The sequence below is a fragment of the Gadus macrocephalus genome, chromosome 13, assembly GCF_031168955.1.
Source record: "Gadus macrocephalus chromosome 13, ASM3116895v1".
Taxonomy (NCBI): Eukaryota; Metazoa; Chordata; class Actinopteri; order Gadiformes; family Gadidae; genus Gadus; species Gadus macrocephalus.
Window position 1 is genome coordinate 19542399 of NC_082394.1, and position 19800 is coordinate 19562198.

Sequence of the window (19800 nt, forward strand, 5' to 3'; positions counted from 1 at the left end):
CCTGCGCCCACCTGACTAGCGTCTACCTGGAGCTTAAAAAGCTCATCCATGTGAGGAGCTGCCAACACCGGAGCAGCACAGAGAAGGGACTTCACATTTTCAAAAGCCTGCTGACAGACATCACTCCAAAAGTATTTAGCATCACCTCTCAACAAATTAGTGAGAGGGGTAAAGACGGTGGAAAAATTCCTACAGAAACTGCGGTAATAACCCACAAGGCCCAAAAATCGCTGCAGCTCCTTTTTGGTTGTGGGTCTTTGGTACATGTCAATTGCCTCTACTTTGGCACGCAACAGCGACACTGTCCCATGTCTGACCAGTCGTCCGAGGTAGGTCACCGACGCCTTTGCAAACTCGCATTTCGCTAGATTGACTGTGAGGCACGCGTCAGCCAATCGGCCGAATAAAAGCATCGATACGCTGCAAGTGAGTTTCCCAGTTGTCAGAGTAGATGACAACATCATCTAAATACACGGCACAGCCCTCCAGGTCACGCACAACCATGTTCATTAATCGCTGAAACGTGGCTGGAGCATTTCTCAAACCAAACGGAATCACCGTGTAGGAATAAAGGCCGGAAGGAGTTATGAAAGCAGATATTTCTCGAGCCCTCTCGGACAATGGCACCTGGCAATATCCTTTCAACAAATCAAAATTTGAAATAAACGTTGCAGAGGAAACTTGGTCTATGCAATCATCCATACGTGGAAGTGGGTATGAATCTGGCTTTGTCACGTTATTAACCTTGCGCAGGTCTGTGCAAAATCTTGGCGTATTATCAGGTTTTGGAACCGTCAAACATGGAGACGCCCAGCTGGACGATGACGGAACTGGAATGTTATTTTCGAGCATATATTTTATTTCCGAGTCCATCTGCTTACGTTTTTCTGGATTCACCCTATAAAAACGTTGACGAATGGGCCTTGCATCACCTACATCAATATCATGTTCGATTAAAGTTGTACGTGAAGGAGTATCACCAAAAAGAGATGGATAATTATGGATGAGGGTTATAAGCTGAGTGCGTTCAACCTCCCCCAAATGGCGCAACGAGCTGTCAAGGTTAACAAGTGATTCCGAATTTTTCAACCTACCATTTAACAGGGATTGGTCAGGAGTGGACAACCCATCCTCCTCAAGCTTTGCCACCGCATGAGGGATGGAGTCCACAAGGACTGTATTAGCCAAACACGCCGGACGGGGGCATACTGGAGAGGACACACGATCGTAATAAGTCTTCAGTAAGTTAATATGACAGAGTTGGTTAGGTTTCCTACGCAAAGGCGTGGCAATCAAATAGTTTTGGTCTGAAACTTTCTTTACAACTGCATGTTGACCAGTAAATTTAGCCTGAAAGGGGGAACCGACCAAAGGCAGCAGAGCGAGAACTTGATCACCCGGGGAAAACGTGCATTGCTCGGATCGACGGTCATAAAGACGCTTCATTTTATGTTGGGCGCCTGCAAGTTTCTCTTTTGCTAGCTCTCCAGCAGCATATAGCCTATTCCTGAATCCATTTACATAATGCAGCAAGTTTTTAGGTGGCTCAGAATTCTTCCAATCGTCCTGCAAGACTGCCAAAGGGCCACGCACTGTGTGTCCAAACACCAGATCATTTGGGCTAAAGCCTGTACTTTCCTGACTTACCTCCCTAGCCCCCAGCATCAACCACGGTAACCCCTCTTCCCTGTCTCCGTCTAACTGAGTACAGTACGCACAGAGTAAAGACTTCAACGTGGCGTGGAACCTCTCAAGAGCTCCTTGACTCTGCGCGTGGTAGGCTGACGCCTTGTTATGTTTCACCCGGAGTTGTTTCAAAACCTGTGCAAACAGATGAGAGGAAAAGTTAGAACCTTGGTCTGATTTAATGACTTTGGGGATTCCAAATATGGAGATGAACTGAGTCAGGGCACGCACTACCGACTTAGTAGTGATGGTGCGTAATGAGTATGCTGCCGGATACCTAGTGCTCTGACACATCACTGTCAACAGATAGATTGCACCCGAACGCGAACGAGGTAGGGGACCAACACAGTCAATAATGAGATGCTCAAACAGTTGACCAATTGCCATAATTGGGCAGAGAGGAACAGGCTTTATGCTCTGATTCGGTATGGCAAGTTTTAATATACGAAGCCACACCCCTCTTTAGACGAGGCCAAAAAAAACAACGCAAAATGCGATCATATGTTTTACGGACACCCATGTGTCCACACTCGTCATGTGACACTTGCAAAACCAAACTATGAAATTTGGAAGGCACGACAATCTGGAAAATAGGATCTCCAACAAAATCAGGACCATGTGGCACCCACTTTCTCACAAGAACCTCATCATGAATGAAGTATGCCTGTGCACTGTCCCTCGCACCAGCAGCAGGGAGAGCCCTCTCAAACAGAGGCTTCAGAGAAGGGTCCACCTGCTGCTCTCTCACCAGGTCACCGTGAGAGACAGCCAAAGGAAAATCAGACAAGGATAATCTGACAGTTTCTGGGTCATCATCCACTTTTTTAACATCGTTTGCATGGCGCATCGCACGGGTGACTGCACAAGCAGTGAACACCTCGGGAAACTCCCTTTCACTATCATCAGGCCTGCTTTTAACCAGCGGTACTGACGCTACCACAACGGATGGCACATCAGCCCAAACACGCGCACCAACCAAACCATTACCCAATATCATTGTGACTCCTTCAATTGGTAACGCTGGCCGAACTCCCACCTGCGCTTCACCCTGGAACAAATCAGAAAAGAGCCTAATCTTGTGTAGGGGAACATTCAAAACGTTCATGCCCATTCCAAGGACTGGAATGAAGTCACCAGTATCAGAGTTTTCTGAAAATGGCAGAACTGACGCTACAATGAACGTGTCAAATGTACCAGTATCACGCAAAATTTTCACAGGAACCTTGTTGTCACCTTCCAACAGAGACACAAACCCTTCCGTTACGAATGGCAGATAAGAATCAAAACCTGGGGAGGGCTGAGTTTTGGGTGATGGTTCAGATTCTGGGGTGACATAACCGACCCGTTTCACCACAGGGGCAGCCAGACCGGCCCCTTGCGGTTCCGAACCGTTCTGGGCACCACTCGATCCACTTCTTGGCCTGAGTGCATAACACTCAGACTTCCAATGTCCCTTTTTACGACAATAGTTACAAACTTTGTCAACCTCCCGTGCACTATGATCACTCCTGTATACTGACCCGACGACTCTACCTAGACCAGCAGCAGGCTGCATATCAAACAAAGGGATATTTCTCCTGAACCCAGAGTCAGCATCATAAGGGCGAGGCTCTCCAAACGTACCCTTGTGCGTCAAGGTGTAGTCGTCTGCTAGCAAAGCAGCTTAAGCAACTGTTTTAACTTCCTTTTCACCGACGTAAGTAGCAATCTGTCCCCAATCTGAGCCGTCCCGAACCTCTGCCAGATCAGTCTGACAATGTCGGGATGCAACCGCCACTCGTCACGGCGGGGACCGCCGCGAGACATGAGGTCCGCCCCGAAGTTCTGGGCGCCCCACGATATGCAGGGCTTTCAGACTGAGGAGATACTGATGAGCCCAAAGCCAGAGCTCGACCGCCTTTTGGTGGAGAGCAGAGGAGCGCACTCCCCCCTGTTTGTTTATGTACGCCGCCGCCGTCACACTGTCTGTCCTGATCAGAACGTGGCGGCCACGCACCAGGTGAAAGAAATGCAACAGCACTTTCCTCACAGCGACGAGTTCCAGCACATTTATGTGGACTGTAGGGGGCGTGCAAACTCACTCGCCTCCCACCGAGTGAGAGAGGCACGTTCCTCCCCAACCCGTCAACGAGGCGTCCGTGAAGACCACTACGTAGGACGTCAATCTGCCCAGGGGAACGCCCCTGAGAAGGGCGGGGGGGTTTCCCCAATATTCAAGGTCTTTTTGACACTTTCCCTGACGCCTGAGCGGTCCCAACGCCGTCTCCACACACTTCGGGAAGGCCAGGAAGTAGCCGAATGGCAGGCACTGGTACTCGTACGCCACCCCCATAAAGGCAAAACTGAGAAACTTCCTGTGCGCCTGCCGAACAGGGACGTGGAAGTAAGCATCCTTGAGATCCAGGGATGTTAACCAGTCGCCCTCTCTCACACATCGGAGCAGCGCTCTGATAGGTCTAGCTGTAGCCCTCATGACCGTGCGTTGTCCGCTGGCTGTAACCACAGCGCACAGACCCGTCTTCTCACCTTCCACAGACTGTAGAAGGGGGGTAGAGGGGATAATGTGGGAAACTAGGAAACTAGTACAAGCGTCCGTATCCCCGGGCTTGTTTAATGAGTCTCCAGCCCGCCCAAGAAGCTCAAAGGGACGCCGCTTCTTAGAAGCAGATGAACCAGAGGTTATGTAAACACGCCGTCCGGCCGCCACCCTACAGCCATCTGGCTGAGGGGGGGAAACAGGTAATCTAAAGGAATATTGCTCTTTAGGGAGTATGTACTGCCGTTCGGTCGAACGGTCTTTCTTTTCTTTATTGTTTGCATAAGAAAATGTGGGAGCAAGTTTGCAGAACTTCTGGCCCCGCGGTGCTGCTCTCCTCGGCTGCGGCGGCGGCTGCTGTCGCTGCTGCTGCTGCTGCTGCGGCATCGGGGTTGGAGGCGGAGGCGGCCCCCTGGAGCGCTGGAACCGGCCTGGACCCCGCTTCCTCCCGGCCTGCTGGTGGGAGGAGCCCGTGAGAATCGCCCCGAACCGGGAACGATTCTCACGGACGGACTGCTGGTGAGCGAGCAACTCCGAGAACCGGGGCCCAAATAGTCCATCCGGAGCTAATGGGCCCTGGACGAGGCTGGCCCGCTCTCGTTCCGGAACCGCGGTGTGAGAGAGCCATATGGCCCTCTGGATCATGGTGGCCCACGCCATATGCCGGCGCAGACTGCGAGGCACAGACGAACACCCTGTCCGTCAGGCCGATAATCTGCTTCTGGAGGCGGTCGGGGGGGCAGCGGCTTCTTGTTAGGACGCCATCCGGCGCCCGGACAGAGAAGCGCTGCCAGGGAAAGCTCCAGGCGAGGGATCCCCCTCGTCTGAGTATCAGCCCACCCTTCCACGCTGGTGAAGTCAGTGAAGGCCCTCACCGGGGCCTTCAGAGTAGAGGGATCCCCACCCGCAGCGGTGAAAAGGTGCTGAACCGGTGGGAACAGGGGGCACTGGGTAACCCGCCGGGAGGAAGACAGGGTGCGAAAACACTCGCCCTGCATGTCATCCGACATGGGGGCGAGTGGCGGGGCTGGCATAGGGATGCCCTTGATGGCCGCCGCCTCTCCCATGATCTCGCCGAAGAGATCGGCCATCCGGCGCGGTCTCTCCCCCGGGACGATAGTGGCTTCGGTGGAAGCCTCGGAGCGGGAGAACTCGGACGCAGAGCCAGGAAAGACGTCGTCCAAGGAGGCAACGTCGTCAACCTCGAAGTGCTCACCGGCGTCCTGGGCGTCCGGAACTCCGGCCCCGAAGATGTCGATGGCCTCAGCGAGATCCACCGACGGGGAGAAAAAGAGGTGCCTGGAGAGGAGCCCCTCTTCAGGCAGCGCGCGGCAGGAGGCGGGGGCAGCCGCGGCGTATTCAGCGCCGAGGCACCTGAAACACGCCTGGTGCCCGTCACCCGGCGCCAGGGACGCGGCACAGGAGGCGTACTGAGGCCCTGAAAAGGGCCCGCCAGCTCTTACAGGAGCGCTCTCCAGTGGCCCTGAAATGGGCCGATGATCCGTGGCCTCGCCCACGCCGCTGCCACCGGTCATCTTATCATTGAAAGTCATATCTCTTCGTTGATCAGCACCAGTATAACACATGCATATGGTATAGATTAGTGAGCACTGCCCTTCTTATCAGCAAACTGAGACCATTACAAGCTCTTACGTGTCTGGACGTAAAACTTCCCTTCTTCATTGCGTAGGCTATGACATAAAACCCGTAAAACAGATTGTTCGTGAGACTAGACTTCCTAACTACTACAATTATGGATGCCCGCAGGGACCTGTTTGCGCTTCTTTGCTTAATCAGATGAATCAGAACTTTAGAATTGCTTGCGATGGTTGAACATGGGTGAGAATTTATCAAGTGATGTTCATAATTGTAATCTATAATGTATCGAAATGCAAGTGCAAAGGTTTTTCCCCACAAACGTCATTTTAACGTCGTTATAAAGGGCACCATGAATTGACCCAAATGGATTTTAAAAGCTGTTGGTTTTGTAAATCCAACTATTAATGCATGGTTTACAGGTAGCGAGCATTTCGAATGTAAAATTACATTTTCTCAGTAAAATGACATGTATATATGATATACGTGAATTAGCGAAATATTGTGTGGTTATGGAATTAAGTAGAAATTGCACCATTTAGTTGTGATCTAAAAGTTTCAGCATCATCAAAGAGGAAGACATGGCAATCACAAGCTGTCTAGCCACCCCAAAGAAGGGTGGGGCTCAGAGCTCGAGAGCTATACCATATGTGTTATACTGGTGCTATATTGGTGTGATGTGTCGTTCTGCTGAATTTGGGTGAAAATAGAACGCTGGTTTTGAGAGATACAACAGCTGCACAGCCAGCCAAACCAACATATATCTGTGTTAGGAGCTTTGATGTGTCTATGGGATTCAGATGCTTTCTCTAAAAATGTCTTACAGTTACAGAACTGTTAAACAATTCATCTTACAATGTAACCAACATTTTATGCATCATCTGACATACACTATTAGTAATTATTAAGGAAATTGTTTAACAGACTCATCAGAATTATAACAATTTGATCCAAACATAAACATAGAATTTGTGCAACTTCGTTGCTCTCATCATTTTAGTAGCCTGGACCGGCTTTTGCTCAGTTATTTGTATACTCAGGCCATCTGGAGTACAATGGATTAATGCATCTCGTGTGCACCTCTGCAGATTGTCCTGCCGTTGCATAACACAATAGAAGACACGATTAGTGAGCACTGCCCTTCTTATCAGCAAACTGAGACCATTACAAGATAATGGTATGGAAAGAGGTATCTGTGTTTTCTAGCCCTTTATCATTTATTGAACGATCTGTGATTCTAAAATATATTGCAGTAACTAATATCTTCTGGAAACGGTTGAGTAAATGTAGTGTAAAAGAAGATGCTCTTGTGAGAGCATGCTCCAAACAGCTTCCCGCTCTAACCAGGTTAGTGAGGGTCTGGAGAGGATACAAGAAGGAGGGCAGGGTGGAGCAGGGACAGTTATCAGGGCGTAGCCGGCTGTGTAGTGGAGCGACCTGTTAATTGCTACAAAGACCAGTCTGGGTTGGTGGAGAAGAGAGAGAGGAGGGTGTAGCTCTAACTGTATGTGTAAAGTAACTTAGCATTAAGCCTTCAAGCTAACTTTTTCAGAGTTTAGGGATTCAAGTGTAATGGGTGCTTCATGGCATTCAGAATCATCATTGCACGTATAGTCGAACAGCAGAGTACAATTGTTCAGTGTGTAGTGGGCAGTGTGAGAATCCCTACCGCCTCCTGCCCACATGTCTTTACACCCAACTCTCAACAAACACATTGCACATGAACAATCCAGTCCAAGCGCAGGCCGATGCATACAGTATTGGTATATTAGTGTGGGCCGATTTTCTTTATGCCGCTGATGTTCAGATTATTTAGAGCCACACTGTGACACCCTCACCTCGGCTGAAATGGTTAACTTCCTGGTGATACATAAGAATTGCCCTTGTGTTGTATCCGACACCCAGATATGTTTCTGTGGTGTCCGCAACGCCACCTGTTGTTTTTAATATGGATAGAGCTTATCCTTTAAAGTCAGTGATGCATGTGCATGAATTGAAATTAAGATTTCACAACAGATACCCATATGGGGACCATAACAAAGCATCAAAGGTTTGTGCATAGTGTTATCAGCTTCTAGTCGCAGGACAGTATAGGGTTCTACTTCTAGTGGTATCAGCAGTAGCTTATAATAGCAGAACAATATAGGGTTCTACTTCTAGTGGTATCAGCTAGTCGCAGGACAGTAGGCCTATAGGGTTCTACTTCATGGTATCAGCTTCTAGTCGCAGGAACGTAGGGTTCTACTTCTAGTGCACAACAGCCATGTTTTATCATAACATTATGAGTGAAAGAGAAACTTAGATTTCTCAATTGCAAGAAATTCGAGAGGTGACTGACTTTAGCCCACTAATTCCTTTTTGAGTAGGCCTATTGCTCTATCCCAGGCATGTGCCGTCCATATGGGCAGGTGGGGCGGCGAACCTATACTTGCAAATACATGCTCACACATTTTTTTTTGTATATCATTGCTCCAAGTCTATTTTTAATAATGTGACCGTCACATTAACTATCTGTGGTTTCTGTAGGCTTTTAGACTATTTTTGGTCTGTTCTTGACCAGTTGGATGATGGTGGACGGCGATTCTAGTTGTGTTTAACGTCTCATGCACGTTGGGGCAGGGCAGCTCAGCGATAGTGTTCCTCCGTATGTTTATCGCATAATCCTGCAGGCTTTAATAAGGATTTCAATCCGCGCTAACAGTGGACCCCCGTTCCCTCCCTTGTCCGTTCCATTTGGGAAGACGCAGAGGTGAACTGTCCCCCGAGGCTCGGGCCCACCTCCCCTTTCCCCTTCTCACACAGCTTATGTGCACGCAGTGCCGCCGCTGCCATAACGCGCACTACGCGCTGCGTGTAGGGCCTCAAGTCCTGAGGGGGGCCCCAAAAAAATAATACAAATAATTATAAATAAAAAATAAAAAATTCTTACTTGTATACTTCTGGTTTTAAGTTTGTATTTATGGATAACTATTTAATTTAAAAGATTTTGGACATTCCAATACTTGTGTGCAGGGCCGATGGACTACGGGGGAAAGTGAGACAGTTGTGGCAGAGGGGGGGCCCATGGCAATAAAAAAAAAAATTGAATTATCCACCAGACCATAGTGTTAGGAGTCGCACATGGCCACGTATGCTCCCCCCCCCCCGTCAACAATTGTTCGATACCACCCCCCCCCCCCCCCCCCCCCCCCCCGTCAACAATTGTTCGCTACCAAGAATTCGGGGGGAGGGGGGCCCATAAAGGAGTTATGCTTAGGGCCCCAAAATAGCTAGCAGCGGCACTGTGTCCACGGCACCTTCTCAGCAAGCAGAGGCGCCTGCAGCCGGAGGGGCTGCCAATAGGACAACTCCCCACACAGTGATATGATAGACCATAGAAAACCATAGATTATTATTTCTTTTGGAGTGCTCGTGCCGTCCTCCATGTCTCATGAAATAATGCCTCACCAGGCGGCTGCCCGCTTCGCCAGTGCCTAAAACCGCCACTTCTAAAGTATGCTCCAAGATAATTGAAGCCCAGCAGAGACTTGTGCTCCCTCAGGTGAAACAGGGGCCTAGAAAGCAGAAGGAAGGAATGACCAGACAATCAGACCAGTTTCTGTCAATTCAATGTAATGCCCAAAATATTTAGATTGTTATTTTTTATTTTATTTATTTTTTGACACTGTTATATAATTTTGTTTTTCAAAAAGCATACATCTTACTTTTATTCTATGCATGTCTCTTAAGGGACTCCGAACAAATGAGACAAGTCTTAAAGTCTACCTTTGTGTTAACGTGTATATTTTCTGTCTTATAATTTCGTGTTATTGTCAAGATGTTATTTGCTCGAAAAAGCATAAATTCCAGTTAGTTACCATGTGGTTACGACTCAGGGGTACCCTGGGCCCCTGGGCACCGTAATCCCCGACCAAGTCGAGTACACAGCGCTTTTCTTTATGTTGATAATTATTATCAATATATTTTCAATATTGAATGTTGGCCTATTATAGGCCAACATTCAATATTGAAAATATATTCACACTCTTATCCATGTGGCAAGGGGGACCAACGACGTGGTGAACACCTGCCAATGAGACAGGCAGCAGCACTCCAGAGAGCCATCGTTTGGTCAGCAGTGTTTTGCTCGGGTCGTGTTTACTGTATCCTCATGTAGATTTCGCAGCCTGGTTCCGGCGTCCTGCCACTAGAGGGTGCTGTTGGTCCTGCGAGGGGCAGCAGTTGGTGCAGGAAGACAAGAAGGAACGCTCTCTGATAGGTTCATTTGAGAATAGAGACGGAGGTCCCTTGTCAAAACCTATTCGTTTTGTGGTGGTTATTACAAATATAACATAACAAATAGGCCCTCTCTCACACTCAGGGGCCCTCTCACACTCAGGGGCCCTCTCACACTCAGGGGCCCATGGCTGTTGCAAACAAAAGTGATTTGTTAAGAGTAATGAAAACACGAAGAAAAATAAGTTTACTATGACCCTTAATCTCTATCAACTGTTTATTTTATATCTCTTTTAACTGTTTCTCTTTAATCTCTATCAACTGTTTATCTTTAATCTCTATCTATACTTTTGTTATGGTTCACTTTTTTTATCCTCATAGCTATTCTTTATCTTGAATCTCTTTCTTTATTATTTTTCCATCCCCTTTTATCTTTCTCTATCCCTTATATTTATTGTCTGACATTTTATATTCCTTCTCTTTCACATCCTCCTCTTCATTCTGTATCACTCCTTATCCTTATTCTCTGTCACTTTATTCTCTATTATACTTTGTCCTCATTCTCTATGTCACACCTTAACTTTGTCTTTCATCTCCCCTTATCTCTATTCGCTATCATGTATTATCAATCACTGATATATTCTCTATCGCTGCTTTACCTATATCTCCATTCTTTATCTTGAAGCTCTTTTTCTTTAATCTCCAACATTAACATTTAGGGTAACACACGCTTTACACGACATACAACCATTCTTACACACAACAGAACACAGACGGTAGAGTCAACCACGCAAGGCGACAGCCAGCTCGTCAGGAGCAGTCAGGGGGAGGAGCCTTGCTCAGGGACGCCTCAACACTCAGCTAGGAGGAGCTGGGGATCGAACTAGCTACCTTCCAATTACACTTCCGCTCTACCCCGTGAGCTAAACCGACTCTTAATCTTACTTCTATCACCTATTTGTTATTATTATCTATCACCCCAGGTGTCCAGCAGACTCTTTATTTACTTAGTTTGACTTTACTGCAGACTGCGTAATCAATACACAGCACCTGCCAATCGAACAATCCAGAGACTAACCCAGTCCTGAACACTGTGCTGTCTCACAGGGAATCAATAGTCCCCATCTCCGTCTCTCAGAACGGAAGCACCACAACATATCTTTTAGCTTCATCCTGAGAGACGAATCACGATTCTAATCAATAATCAGTATAAAATAACTGGATTATAGTCGGTGTGCAACTTTAAATATGAGATTATATGGATTTCACAATTGGCGTTAAATGGTGTAATGATAGCTGACTAGGCTAACACTTCCAATGTGTTTGTCTATGTGGTGGAAGATTCAGTCATGTATCACTATGAATGTTACACATTCGGTCAACTCAATTGTGTCTAAAAGAAAAACTAACAAAAAAGGGTTATGGTTAGATATAGAGAATCACTCATATGGAACATACCCAAAGATTAGTGGTGGTCTTTTCTAATAGTAGGCCTAGTTATAATGAATAACAGCTAATAGGCCTACAACGACAGGACCACCACTGTCTGTATAAGTCTAATGATAAAAACGCTCCAGTGTGTGGGGCAGTATATTGAAGTCTGGTTAGGACGTCTTCCATCCGTTGACCTGGGAAAGAAGTGAACGATAGTCGCTGTCGTCAGGCTGTGCAGTGGAGCGACTTGTTAATTGCTATAAAGACCAGTCTGAATAGTTAGTGTTTCCGAGCGGATGTTCACCATCTGTGGAGGAGAGACTCTCGCATCACATCCGCCCATCCCCTCCCGCCCGCGGTGGTGATGCTGCTCCCTGTGGAGGAGGGCTGCGCGTGTCCGCCCCCAGCCAATCACAGCGCAGGACGGAGATGGTGTGAATGGAGGCAAGACGATGTCGTCTCGCGAAGCGATGGGGAAGATTCATCATCGTTGAAAGGTACCATTGCTGGATATTAGTCCGAATAATGACTGAATGTTCACCATGCAATGTTACAAATTGTACGTGTCCGTATTTGATGAGGATTTCGTCCATTGCCCGGAGGTTTGGGAAGCATCTGTGAGTAAAAAAGGAATTGACATTCAGTGGTCGTGGAGCTGGCTAGATGGATTGTGTAAAACACGCAGGATCTTCTCTAAAAGCTTCATTCTGTATCAGTCATTGATTTGAAGAAAGCAAGAGTTCCTCTTGAATCGTTGCCATGTTGAGATGTAATTGGTCTGCTCGACCGCTCGACGACGAGCCCGCTGAGGCAGACCTCATCAACGGAGGCCTTTCAAATGATATTTATTAACGTTTCTTATGTAAGTTGAAGTTGTTACTGTTGAAGACAGTCAGTCATTTATCCCAATGTTTCTCAAAATGTTGCTCCTATAGTTGTCTGACTTTAATTGGAGAGGAGGTGTGTGTCGCATATGTCTCCTGCAATCCTCGGTGACAGCGTTAATGGGCTGGGTTACTACGAGAAGCCGTCTGGAACCTGATCAGGCCTCCAACACCTCGTCTATTCTGCTTCCTAGTGCGTGAAATACAGCTACAAGTGCTCTCGTGATAAGGGCTACATTTGAAAGGTGGCCTTACCTTCTCCCAATATGGCCCTCATTGGACCAACCCCTGAACCCGGTGGGATGTCCGTGGACTGACGTCCAAAACACTCAATAACCTTAGAAAGAACAAGAAGGGCTTTCTTGGTTTTAAGTAATATGCAGATAATGCAAATATCAATGTAGAAATTCTTCCAAGATTTTGTTGGTTGTGTAGCTGAATATTCATTTAGCATTCTTTGCCTCGAGCATTTTAGAAAAAAAAAATGTTCTTCGCCTAAAATATAGATGAATAGACTTTTGCTTTAAATTTAGTCAAGAACTGCTTGAACTGTCACATATATGTTGGCAGTTGTTTAAAGACACAAAGACCAGTTCATATTTCAAATGTCCATACCATATCAAAATGTATTCTGCATGCTAAGGACAACTATGGAGGTTGTTTCGGTTTAAAAGATAAAAGGCTTTCATACATGGCCATTGCCTCTCTTGTTTTGGTACTTATTGAATGACATTTTACTCTATGAAGTCAAACATGAATAAGGCCACATGATTAAATGGCACAGTTCGCCTTTCAGAAATACAATCCAGCCACGGGCCCCTAGCAGGCACGCTCGGTAGGCCAGCAGGGCCACGGGGCAGACCCTGGCTCCAGAGCATCTGTATATACTCTGCCTTGTGTTTCCGCACCACTTGTCTCAGGACTCATGTTATCTAACAATGGGCTGCTGAGGTTTCCTTGGCTCTGTGTAACAGAAGCTGGCTGCCCACTTATTTCTTACACATGTGGATGCACCTTAATCTTTAATTAAAAGGGAACGGAAGTCACAGAATGGCCGAGGTGGCGTATTAGCAGGAATTAATGTAAAACGGGACATTTCATACTCAACTTCTGAACAGTGGCTGCCATAAACAATAACTGCCAAGTCACATAAATCAAATGCAATAATCTTCCTAATTTAGGGAATAAAACATTCATCCTTGCGACTTGCCAACCATCAACCCTCCAAAAAAAAGAAAACCTCAAGTAAGTTGGTGTAAAAAGTGTGGTCGTGTCCAAGTGGGGTTAGAAGGCTCACATCTGTGTGTCATGTACGTTGCGTTCGCATTTCTTTGCCGTTAGCATCTATGTGTGTCATGTACGTTGCGTTTGCATTTCTATGGCGTTAGCATCTATGTGTGTCATGAATGTGGCGTTGACTAAGCATCTATGGGACATATGCATGTGGCATTACATCAATTTGGCGTAAGCATTTATTTGGCCTTCTACAGTGCATCCACAGTGTGTCATGAATCTGGCATCAGAGGTTAATTGGCAAGTCACTCGGAGGGCTGTGGCTGCTGGGAGGCGGACTGCCTCTCTACACAATCTGCTATCTCATCGTCATAATGGGGGCCTTTAATATGGAAGAACCTGTTTTGATCTTTAAATTAATTCTGCCCTGGTATTTCTTATTCAGAGGACCTTTTGTGACCGATCTGATGACATGCCTTGCTCTTGTCTTTGGTGCCAAACAGTTTGCCAGCGACCTGTTTATACGCAAGTACTAATGCCAAAAGGCCGTGGCCATTGTGAGGAAAATGTCAGCCACCTGCGTCTGCTCCCAGTGTGTTGATTTAGAAAACACAAATTCATTAAAAACCTTACAAAGGAAAACATATGATGGAATGCCCGAATTGACATTTATTTACTTAGTTTAAATTATTTTTTTTATGTTTTTCTATTATTATAAATGGTCTATTCAGGAAAGAAATCCCAGGTACCACCTGCTGTTTTCCTTGTAAGCTGGTGACTCCGAAATGAGATGATTGACTTGTGAATAGATAGAATTGTGCATGTGCCCCACACCACAACCATGTTTACCAGTAGTACTGTCTGTGCCCTAGGCTCTACACCAGGGGTGCCCGACATTTGTTTGAACCAAGATCTACTTTTACAGTTGCCAGTGTGCCAAGAACTGCCAGTCCATATAGGGAGCCTTGTTACTGATAGCCTCCATATGTTGCCAGATTGACAACGTCACCACTAACTTTTTCCGCTGCTCCACTCTCATTCACCTTCACTCTCTGGCGCCTGCTCGCTCCCACTCACTCAACCACACGCTCGCTAGACACACACACACACACACATTACCCACTGCCCTACTCCCCTCTGCATGTTGGGCAATGTTTCTTCTTGCTTGTTTGCTGTCACATCTCCCGACACGGTATTTGATAATGTACGTATCAAAAGTAGGAGTAAAAAAGTACACATATAGGTACACATTGTGGTAACTAAGGTCACAGGTGTTTGTCTTCGGCAGTCCTCCCCTAGCATTAGTGACACTAGTGTATGACTACTACGGCTAGGTAGGTGGATGTGTTCATACTTCTGCTTAAGCTATAGCCTACAGACATGCGGTGGCAATTTTGACTTGATGTGCCTTAACTGGTCAGTGAGATCAGCAGTTATTCGCATGCATACGCAACATGCTAAAAGTAGCCTGTAATGATAATTCATTATCTTGAGCAACGATGAGTCATGTAGAGTGGAGCAAAATTATGATTAGATCTTTATGTAGTGAAGTAAAAGTGAAAGTCATCAGAAACTGAAGTAAAGTACAGATAATCCAAGAAACTGCTTAAGTACTGTAAGTATGTCTATGTATTTCTTTCTTAACACCTCTGATTGTTACGTAAATTGCGCATTTTTTGTGGGAGTACGTAAATCCTGGAGCTTCTACAGTGGGAATACACCTGAGTATACGACACCGCTGAGTATTACCTTAAAACAACAAAGCAATACTAAGCCGAAGGGTTATAAGATTGCATGCTCTGAGTTGTGTGCGGATGTACGTGTAGATGTTGGTCTTATCGTCTCTTCATCGTGAATCTACAGGCGCAAAATCTGTAGGAAATCTGTAAATAATGCATCTGTTTCTATAAATAAACAATATAAATGCTGGCCAAGACATGCTTGTTGGTTGGAAAGAGGTTAGTGGCCATCTTGTGGCCATCTTGGCTTAAGGGCACAAGGATCTGCCTGGCCTTCTTCTATACGTTGTTTAGTGTTGGAATTGGTCAGATTTTATATTGTAGTTTTTTTTTTTTCCAATCTTATTTGAAACTGGCCAGGTGCTTTTATCTTTGTTGGCCCAGATGTCACCAATGCTCACCATGGCAACTGGTGACTGAGAATCAGGTGTCACCCGGAAGGAAAAATGTACCCTATTTCCAGCCAGCGAATCACCATCTTTTTAAAGTGATAATTCACTTTTGTCACAGGGTTCTATTTTTACCAGAGACTGTCAGTATTGTAATGAACAATCAGGGGAGTAGAACTGCCCCAGGAATCTATATTCACTCACCAATTTTGTCGTTTTCTTTCTTTCTAAAGATTCTCATAACTTTCTCCTAATCTGGGTCACTGTCCCTTGTCCTCCTTATCTTCGATAACCGATCCGATTATTTTAGGATGGGATTTATTCATGAATTATAAATCCTTGTCTGATATTTCACTGCTAACTCTACTGCATGGTTGTGGTTGTGGTTGTTGTGTTGCAGCTCTCAATTAATCCATAGCGACTTTTTATTAAACTAGAGTTTTCGCGCGTGCCTTTCGCACGCTGAACCTCTAGTTGTATCTAAACCCATAACAATAATGTGGAAACCCCAGTCGATAATTTAACAAATTTCTGAGCACATAATATAATTACATTTTGCCTATAATGTTACAACGTATAACATTCGTTCACCACAAATGACTCCTAAAAGCAGTGCCAACATTTAAATAGTTTTTAACCATTCAGCGGACAAAAGGCAACAGGCTGATTGTCATTTCTACTCCTCATTTACATATAAGGTACATTTCCTGAAAAGTGTATTGACATTTTAAAATGCAAGGCAACTACTATTGGTTAGTTGAAAATAATAATCATCATTGAGATAAAACATCTCTTCCAGTGTCCTGGTCAAGACAGGCAGCAGTAGCCTAAAGTCACACATAGCATACACACAAAACATAAGAAAAGTTAAACAACAATAAAACAGGCCTCAGGGGGGAAGGGGGATATCAATATCGGAAGACATTTCGGGAGGCTCAAGGAGGAGGGTAATATTACATTTGAGCTACAAAGTGTAGTCTTGTGGTGGACTCTATAGACATAATTCACCATACTGTGTTATTGACATGTTTTCATTGTGTTATAGGGACTCTGTCTCTTTAAGAACACGTAACTTGTGTGTTGATATGCCGGTCACCGCGATATTTGAATTTCCCGGTTCTTAAATTACAAAATGAACAACCTGCCGTTGCTTGTCGAGGTGAGAAATTGTCTCCCCCCTTATTTTATCGCAATTTCTACAGTCTATAAACAGAACGTGTTACCTGGGAGAGTTTGTCGACGGCGGAGCCGTTATGTTTAAAAACATAACTCTTACCTGGGCATTGTGTTGCTGCGGTGTGTGCGTGTGTGTTCTTACCTGCGTGTGTGGCCTATAGTGAGTAGCGAGTGATTTTCATTCTAGCTGTTCTTCCAATAAGCAGCCTGAGGAAAGCTTTGAGTCAAAGCTTCTCAGCCAATCAGCGGCTTCTGCCGCACGTGTGGACTGCCTGCCCACAGGCTGCAAGTGATCAAATGAAATGGATGACGTTGGCGCGCAAGCTTTTCAAGCAAGCTCAATGAGACAGACACAGACGGTAGCTAGCTATTAGCTAATATGAAATGCAAAGCAAAGCAAAGCAGCTAGTTTTCATTTAAATTCAGCAAGAAACAATGTGAGGAGCAGGAGGAGCGAGGAGGCAAGAATGTTGACAGATAGACTGAACTCTGTCCCCGCTTTCATTTGAAAGGGAATTGACTGATTCACTTGAATATCAAGAAATTCTTGCTGTGTTCAGCACGAAACCCCGCCGCCTCCTGCTGTACGAGCCCCAAGTCCCATAAGCAAGTTTGAATTGAATTGTGTGCATTTGTGATTATTTATTATAGTTATCTCGGATTGCCATGCTGTTCTTTATATGGTCAGATATGTTATTAATTTAATTATTCTTAAGAAATAAGCTACAGCAGGAATCATTTTTGATCGTTTTCCTGCTGTTTGTGTTTAGCAGCTGTGTCAGATTCAATGCTGCTGTTATTTCATGTCCATACAGTTCTTCCGTCATTCTGAATTTGTAAGAAACAGTTAAATAACTTTGGACAGTTCCCTGCCAGCCGTGCTAGGTAAATAAATGGAGAGAGATACAGACACTCCAAAGATTTAATTCCGTTTCAGTCTTTTTGTGTATTAAACGTACAAAAGAGATAAAGGAAGTTAGGCTTACTGCCATGGTGTATGTCTTTTTCCGCTTCAGCACTGAGCTGAGGACAGCGTCACAAGAGCCACACAGGTAGGCTACTGAGTCGCTGTCCTCAGTGCCGCAGAAGAGCGCTGAAACGGAGATGAAGGGGAACCCGTTTTTCTTTTATGGGCTTATTTTAACTGGCCCATCCAGTTTTCTGGAAGCCCACTCACAATCAAAATCCTGGTGTTTCCATGGCGGAGCCGTTATGTTTAAAAACATAACGTCTTAACTCGGCAAGTGTGTCCCTGCCTTTGTCTTGACGTGCGGTGTGTGCACGTGCGTGTGTCTGTGCGCTTCCGTGTATGTGTTGCTGCCTTTGTCTTGACGTGCGGTGTGTGGTCGCGCGCGTGTGTGTGCGCTAGGTATGGGCACGGTTATTCGAATATTCGAATAACCGTAGCGGATTATTAGCCTAAAACTGTAGCGGATTATTAGCCTTAAGTTAATTAAATATATTCATTAGCTATATTAACTACATATTGTTCATTAAATGTGTATACTAATGCCATTTAATACTTGGAATACTTGGCTATACCGGCAACCTCCGCTCCAGCGCAGAGTCTTTTCTACGGCGGGCTTGATTGTAAATCGCCTCCGCACCCGCCTATCCCCCGAGCACGTAGATATGCTCATTTCTTTTAACAAGAATGAGTGATGCAGTAGGTGGGCTTATGTGTTATGTTAACTGGAAATGTTTTAGACACACTATATTTCCGTCTTACACATAATATATTTTTGTTGATGTTCTGTTATATAAGCATCATGCGTAATGCGAGGCAGGCCCATGCGCTGCAAGTGGAGTTCTGTTGATATCAAAGCCCACCAGTGCTTATACTTTTTGCTGTTGTGCTTCAGTTACTTGAATCTATTCAGTTTGTGCCTTAAATTTACTTTAATCTAATTTCAGTTTGTGCCTTAAGTATTGCAATACTGTTCATTCATATTCTTGTCAAAAATGATGGTTTTGTTTCAACTCGTTTCGATTCAGCATGCTGATTTAGAGTGTTTTTTTCCTTTTAAAATGCTCAATAAATTGAACAAATTGGATTTGATTTCCTTATTAATTAGACTAATAGATGGAAAACGAATACATTTGTTTAATGAAGGCCAGATCACGGAAGAACTTTTTAATCGAAAATTTGAATATTAATATATATGTGCCTTCAAATGCCCATCCCTAGTGTGCGTGTGTGTGTGTGCGCCTCCGTGTATGTTCGTGCGCATGTGCGTGTGTGTGTGTGCGGTGTGTGCATGCGTGCTTGCGGTGTATGTATACGTCCATGCGTGCTGTGTGTGTGTGTGTGGGTGTGAGCTGCAGGCTGCTTGGCACATGCGCACATGAGTAACGTTGAGTAACTGGTGCGACAGGCCTGATATTATAGTAGTAAGATGTATTAGGCTGATTCAAACAAGCCTCATTGGCATAAACATAACCTTAGTTTGGAGTCACAGATCTCTCCATCAGATTAAATGTCAAAAGATTTTTTTGCAAGTGTAAAGTCTGGTCTAGGATGACTTTCTCTTGACCTGGCTTAACTTTGTTAGTATCGACCCCACACTCGCATCTCTTTCAGTATTTCAGGGGCTTGGTATTAATAGGACATAGATGAATGGTTTGCATGAGGGAAGCCAGAGTGATGCTGGGTCTCCCAGTGGGATCACATCCAATCTGAGCCCAACAAAATGTGACAGCAGGCCGCTCGGTGGTGAGTCAGGCACGTCCCGACCTCAGGGAGCCGTCCCTCTCCAGATTGTTCCCCATGCAGGGGAGATCTCCATCTCTAGCTCAACGGCTGAGGCCCGTCTTCATTATGATTCAGGGCAGGCCTGCATGTCACATTGTGAGATATTTCAAGAGCATTGTTGAGCAAGAAACCTTCCTACCTTCCTAGTTTGTCACGAATA

General features: G+C 45.5%; 1 protein-coding gene across 6 annotated transcripts in view; it reads left to right on the top strand.

Moving 5' to 3' along the window:
• The first annotated feature begins 11814 nt into the window (after positions 1-11814).
• The window catches only part of erc2 (ELKS/RAB6-interacting/CAST family member 2), a 55500-nt gene continuing 47514 nt past the window's right edge, over positions 11815-19800 (top strand). For 5 of the 6 annotated variants that reach the window (XM_060068956.1, XM_060068961.1, XM_060068962.1 and 2 more), the window contains exon 1: positions 11815-11964. The gene's annotated coding sequence lies outside the window, so the exon portion shown is untranslated. Of the gene's footprint in view, positions 12085-19800 lie in introns of all 6 variants that reach the window. The other variant, XM_060068958.1, reaches the window with a different exon arrangement.